Raw genomic sequence first — 7,503 nt, forward strand, 5'->3', positions numbered from 1 at the left:
GAGACATCAAAATTACCTATCAAAAAACAACCTGGTTTTGCAAGAGGGGTAACCTGGGTTTTTGGCCCCGGGCTCGGAGCCATCTTGGGAAACCTACCAAACCTATATATTTCTGAAAACTAGACACCCGGGGGAGTCCATAGAGGTATGGCTTGCGTGGGTCCCCCAACGTTTTCCTACCCAGAATCCCGTTCAAACCTCAAATTTAGCTGAAACAATTCCTTTTTTCTCAAATTTCTGTATGGGAAAGTTCTGAAGTCTACGAGGATCCACAAATTTCCTACCACCCAGCGTTCCCCCAGGTCTCCTGATAAAAATTGTACCTCACTTGTGTGGGTGGGTCAAGTACCCGCGACAGGCAAGGGCCCAAAACCGTATTGAGGAGGCATCAAAATTACCTATCACAAAACAGCCTGGTTTTGCAAGGGAAGTCACCTGGGTTTTTGGCACCGAGCTTGGTGGCCATCTTGGGAAACCTACCAAACCCACACATTTTGGAAAACTAGACACCCGGGGGAGTCCAGCGAGATATGGCTTGCGTGGGTCCCCCAAGGTTTCCTACCCAGAATCCCCTGGAAACCTCAAATTTAGCTGAAAAAATATTTTTTTTTCACACATTACTGTGTGGGAAAGTTCTGGAATCTACGTGGATCCACAAATTCCCTACCACCCAGCGTTCCCCCAGGTCTCCCGATAAAAATGATACCTCACATGTGTGGGTGGGTCAAGTACCCGCGTCAGGCAAGGACCCAAAACGTATTGAGGAGACAAAAATGACCTAACACAAAACAACCTGGTTTTGCAAGGGAGGGTCACCTGGGTTTTTGGCCCAGGGCTCAGCAACCATCTTGGGAAAGTACCAAACCCACACATTTATGAAAACTAGACACCCGGGGGAGTCCAGCGAGGTATGGCTTGCGTGGGTTCCCCAACGTTTTCCTAAACAGAATCCCCTGCAAACCTCAAATTTAGCTGAAAAAATCACCCTTTGCTCAAATTTCTGTGTGGGAAAGTTCAGGAATCTACGTGGATCCACAAATGTACTACTTCCCAGCATTCCCCAGGTCTCCAGATAAAAATGATACCTCACTTGCGTGGGTGAGTCAAGTACCCGCGACAGGCAAAGGCCCAAAACGTATTGAGGAGACATTAAAATTACCTGCAAACCTCAAATTTAGCTGAAAAAAACACATTTTCCACATATTTGTTGGTGGAATCACCGTGCCGGCACAAATGTCCAATCCCAGAGTGTTCCTCTCAGTCTCCCAAGTAAAATAATACCTCACCTGTGTGGGTGGGGTAAGGGCCTGTGATTGGGAAGAGCCCAAAACATAGGGATTTAGGGTATAGCACCGACAATTCTAAACGCTACATTTAAAAAATTTTTTTTTTTTAGCCAATTCTGCATTGGACACCCACACAAGTGAGGTATAATTTTACTCGGGGCACTAAGGAGAATGCTCTGGTGTAGGACATTTGGGCTGGCACGGTGATTCCACGCAAGAATATGTGGAAACTGTGTTTTTTCAGCTAAATATGAGGTTTGCAGGGGATTCTGGGTAGGGAAACGTTGGGGGATCCCCACCAAGCCATACCTCATTGAACTCCCCAGGGTGTCTAGTTTTCAAAAAAGTGTGGGTTTGGTAGGTTTCCCTAGATGGCGGTGAGCCCGTGGCAAAAAAAACAGGTGCCCCCCCTCCCCAAAACCAGGTAGTTTTGTTATAGGTAATTTTGAAGTCTCCAGAGTACGATTTGAGCCATTTCCTGTTGCAGCCACAAGTCCTACCCACACATATGAGGTACCATTTTTATCAGGAGACCTGGGGGAACACTGGGTACTAGTATATTTGTGTTAGCCCGGTGATCCTAAAACTTTTTCACACAGAAATATTAGAAAAATGTGCTTTTTTTCAACCAAATTTGAGGTTTGCAGGGGATTCTGGGTAGGGCAATGTTGGGGGACCCACGCAAGCCATACGATGCTGGACTTCCCCAGGTGTCTAGTTTTCAGAAATGTGTGGGTTTGGTAGGTTTCCCTAGATGGCCGCCGAGCACAGGGCCAAAACCTCATGGGACCCCCTTGCAAAACCAGGTTGTTTTGTGATAGGTAATTTTGATTTCGCCTCAGTAGGTTTTGGGCCCTTGCCTGTCGTGGGTACTTGACCCACCCATGCGAGTGAGGTACCACTTTTATCGGGAGACCTTGGGGAACACTGAGTGGTAGGACATTTGTGGATCCATGCAGATTCCGGAACTTTCCCACATAGAAGTTTGAGAAAAAAGTGATTTTTTCAGCTAAATTAGAGGTTTGCAGGTGATTCTGGGTAGGGAAATGTTAGGGGACCCATGCAAGCCATACCTTGCTGGGCTCCCCCGGGTGTCTAGTTTTCAGAAATTTGTGGGTTTGGTAGGTTTCCCTAGATGGCCACTGACCCCGGGGTCAAAAACTCATGGGACCCACTTGCAAAACCAGGTTGTTTTGTGATAGGTAATTTTGATGTCGCCTCAATAGGTTTTGGGTCCTTGCCTGCCGCGGGCTCTAGGCCTACCTACACAAGTGAGGTACCATTTTTCTGGTAAGACATTGGGGAATGCGGGGGGTGGGTGGAATTTTGTGGATCCATGCAGATTCCAGAACTTTACACCACAGAAACGTGAGGAAAATTTTGAGTTTTTGACAAATGTTCAGGTTTGCAAGGGATTCTGGGTAACAGAACCTGGTGGGAGCTAGACAAGTCACCCCATCCTGGATTCCCATGGGTGTCTAGTTTTTAAAAAAGTGTATAGGTTTGCTAGGTTTCCCTAGGTGACGGCACAGCTAGGGTTCAAAATCTACAGCTAGGTAATTTGCAAAAAAAGGGTCCGTTTTCACTGTGATAATGTGGTGTGTCGATGTTGCGTTTTGGGCCGTTTCCTGGCGCGGGCACAAGGCCTACCCACACAAGTGAGGTACAATTTTTCGCAGACGACTTTGGGAAACACGGGGTGGGTGGAATTTTGTGGATCCACGCAGATTCCAGAACTTTCTACCACAGAATTGTGAGAAAATGTGTTTTTTGGGACAGATTTTTAGGTTTGCAAGGGATTCTGGGTAACAGAACCTGGTGAGAGCCAGTCAAGTCACATCATCCTGGATTCCCCTGGGTGTCTACATTTAAAAAATATATAAGTTTACTAGGTTTCCCTAGGTGCTGGCAGAGTTAGGGTTCAAGACCTACAGGCACTAGGCCTACCTACAGCAGTGAGGTACCATGTTTCTCAGAAGACTTTGTATAGGTTTGCTAGGTTTTCCTAGGTGCCGGCAGAGCTATGGTTCAAAATCCACAGCTAGGCACTTTGCAAAAAAAGGGTCAGTTTTCACTGTGAAAATGTGGTGTGTCCACGTTGCGTTTTGAGCTGTTTCCTGTCGCGGGCACTAGGCCTACCCACACAAGTGGAAGACTTTGGGGAATGCGGGGTGGGGGGAATTTTGTGTATCCACACAGATTCCAGATGGCGGTGACCCCGGGTGTCCAGTTTTAAAAAATGTATAGGTTTGCTAGGTTTCTCTAGGTGCCAGCAGAGCTAGGGTTCAAAATCTACAGCTAGGCACTTTGCAAAAAAAGGGTCAGTTTTCACTGTAAAAATAAAGTGTGTCCACGTTGCGTTTTGTGAAGTTTCCTGTCACGGGCACTAGGCCTACCCACACAAGTCAGCTACCATTTTTATCGGGAGACTTAGGGTAACACAGAGTTGTAGAGCAACTGTTATTACCTATTGACTTTCAATGCATTTCTGCCTTCCAAATGAAAGACAATGTGTAAAAAATAAGTCATTTTGAAAAATGACCTATAATTCCCATGCTAGTATGGGTACACACAATTTCGGAAATGTGCAAATATCTACTGTTTCTAAATTCTATATTTTGTTCCAGCTTCAGAAACACATAGGTGTCTTTCATACCGATTTTTCCATGTATATATTTTCCCAAATTAATTGCTATATACCCGGTACATAATAAAAAAACATTGCAAGACACTGCTCAGTTATTGGCTCTGGGCTCGTAGGGTTCTTGGTGAACCTATAAGTCCTATATATCCCCACAACCAGAAAGGTTCAGCGGATGTAACGATATATTGCTTTCAAACAGCTGTCATATTTAGAAGAAGTTACAGGTGAAAACGTTGACACAAATGGCTGTTTTTTTCAACTAATTTTCAATTTTTCCTATATTCAACTGTTAGTTTCTATAAAGAAACCTTAAAGGATCTACACAAATGACCCCTTGCTAAATTCAGTATTTTGTCTACCTTTCTAAAATGTATAGATTTCCAGGATCCATTATTGCTTTCATACCCATTTCTACCATTAACTGGAAGGAGGTTGAAAGCACCAAAAATAGCAAAAATAGGCTATGTCCCAGAAAAATGCCAAAACTGTGAAAAACATTTTGGTTTTCTGACAAAAGTCTGCTTGTCCCTGAAAGTTGAGAAAATGGTTATTTCAGCACCACAACCCCTTTGTTGATAGTTGATACCATTTGCAGGGAAAAAACCAGATGCTTTCATATGTAGCCCTTTTGTCCCATTTTTCCCCCAAAAAACTACATTTAGTTATATTTTAGCTAATTTTTGTTTTGGGTCCCCTCCAGGGGAATCCACAAACCCTGGGTACCTTTAGATTCCCCATGATGTTGGAAGAAAAGGATGAAAATTTGGCGTGGATACCTTATGTGGTCAAAAAGTTACAGGGGCCTAAGCGCGAACTACCCCAAATAGCCAAAAAAAGACTTAGCACAGGGAGGGAAAAGGCCTAGCAGCGAAGGGGTTAAGGCTTCTTTTATAAACTCATGCAAACACTACACTACAAGAAAGATGCCTACCTTTTAGAATCACAGGTTACTTGGTCCAATACCAATAGCATTGTGGGTCGTCAGCAACAGTTTCAATATCGCTTACCAAACGCCCCATCGAATATGGCGCCAGTTCAAGGCCAGACAGTCCTAACCCCAAGTCAAAAAGTACAATTTTCTATTTCCACTTCTACCAGATATGAAGCTCTTTCCAGTCCAGGCTGACTTCTTGCCCTAGCTAAACAGGCCACTTCCATTGCCGATAACCAGGAAACTTCATCTCCAAAGGAGAGATTCTCTGGAAACAGCATGGCTCACGCCTTTACTATACCCAGCTGGACATTGTAAATTACTAAGCAGGCCTGTCTCGCTCACATCGCTAGGTTTGATTTTGCTCGTCTGCATCTTGCGATGACTATGCCTGCTCTTCTTGCCCTGCCATTCCCTCCCCAGTGGTGGAGCCAAGGGAGCTTTTCCACTTGGGTTAACCTGAGTTTGCATGTGGAACCAACTGTTATTGTTTCTGGGAGTCTCATCTTCTTAGTCTTGTTGATTCAGGACAAACTGTCTCCATTATTTATATTTATTTAATCCTTATAATAATGATTTTACTAGCACTATCTGTGTCCATTTTACCCTCTTGTTTAATTTTCTTTCCAATTTGCAGTTTGTGGGGATGTTGCAGCCATATTATTACCTGTGCGGGGACTTCAATGGAAAGCTGACAGTCCCGTGGGGGGGTTCGGATGGCAGACGTGAAGAGTTGACAAGGCACATAGCTGCACATGACCTAGCCAACCTTATCGACCTGTCTAGTGGGGACAGAGCATTTGTGCCTTCCTCCAGAGGACACGGTTGAGCTTCAATCTTTGATTATATGTTTATGACAACACATTTTTTGGAATGGTTTTCCTAGAGGGAGGTCATGAAGACAGAGTGGGGGGATCATAATGCCTTTTTAACCACAGGCCACTTACAGGTGGATAGATTTAGCCGCTCCACTGTAACAATCCCTATCACCCAACACTCCACTGATGGCCTTAGTCTCATTTGGAACTTAAAGGATCCAGGGGGCACTTTGGCAACACTACTGAAGACACAACTTGGACTGTTCTTTAAATGTCTGGTAGACATAAGTGGGGGTGAAATGCTTGCACACTATGAAAGTTTAAGCCAGGGTATTAGATACTTCTTGTTAAAACCTTCTCGCCCCAATAGTGGAGGGCTCCGATGGTTTGATGGGCACTGCTCGGCAGCCAACTGTAGATTAAGGAAGTCACTGTTCGCTTACCCTAAAGATCGGGATGAGGTCCAGGCAGCTCGCTTGTTTTATAAACAGTGGCGGCCAGCACGGATTGGGGGTGGTAAGGCGGGGGGATGTAAAAACAAATAATAATAAATAAAACCACTTACTTTATCGTCGGGTCCTGCGTCTCTCCTCTGTCAGACTCGGCTGAACCATGAAGCACTGCCAGGCTCCCCTGACCAATCACGTCATTGGTAAGCACCTAGTCTCCCCTGACCAATCACAACACTGCAATGCAGCTTTGTGATTGGTCTGAGCGCCGTGACGGGAACTGGGGGCCTGGGCATGTTCTCCACACAGGCTGTAATGCAGCCTGCATTCAGAACATGCAAAGTGAGCATGACGATTAGCCAGCCCGAGAGGGCCGGTCAAAGCATCATTTGGCACTTAGGAGTGGGCAAACCACTCCTCCACTTCCCTGCTCTGAGAGTAGAATAGCCCACCACATGCAAAGCAGATGTAAACAATAGAATGATAATAACATCACGTTATTATAATTTTATTGTTCCATAATTACATGGCTTAAAAGCAGTGGGGTGACGCTCCTCCACCATAGAAGAGCCGCCACTGTTTATAAATCCACCCTGAAGTCAAGAAAGGATGCACTACACAAGATGGATTCGAGTCTCTTGGAGCATGCTGCGGTAGGAAAAAAACGCAAGATATTTTGGTATACAGTTAAGATCAGGCAAAGGAATGCACAAGAAAGCCCACTTTTGAGCAGTAACATCTTGGGGCCTGATTGGGTAGTGCATTTTAGCACCATCGATAACGTTATGGAGCAAGAAGGTGTGGGTATTTTTTGCAGAGCAGATTACAGCACTAGATGCCACTCTTGGAATCCTTGTGAGAAGTGGAGACAGTGATCTGACAGAGCTCAGGTTGGAAAGCCCCTGGACCGGACGGGGTGCTGATTGACATCGATCTGTGGCGACCCTTGATCACCAAAACTTTCAATCTCTCTTTGAACAAAAATATCCCCCGCTCATGGGCCTTGTCCACTATCGTACCCATCTCCAAAAAAGGACCCATATATCAACCTAAATTTTACTGCCCGAATTCCGTCATTGATAGCACAGTAAAAATAATAGGCAGGGTCGTTTTTTACCATCTTACTACATTGGCCCAAGATAACAACACTCTCTGCCCCTTTCAATTTGGCTTCTGGCCTGAGTTAGGTACAGTGGAGCAATGCCTTAATTTGAATTTGATCGTCAATAAATACACATTTGTCAGGTGCTGGCCAACCTACCTGCCAAGCTGTGATTGATGCTATTGGAACTTGGTGTGGAGGTGACATTAGTGAGCTTCTTGCACTTGTTGCACAAAAACCTAGCTGCAAAAGTGTGTTTTAGTCAAAATGGGA

This window comes from Triturus cristatus, chromosome 9 (assembly GCF_964204655.1).
Source record: "Triturus cristatus chromosome 9, aTriCri1.1, whole genome shotgun sequence".
NCBI classification, from domain to species: domain Eukaryota; kingdom Metazoa; phylum Chordata; class Amphibia; order Caudata; family Salamandridae; genus Triturus; species Triturus cristatus.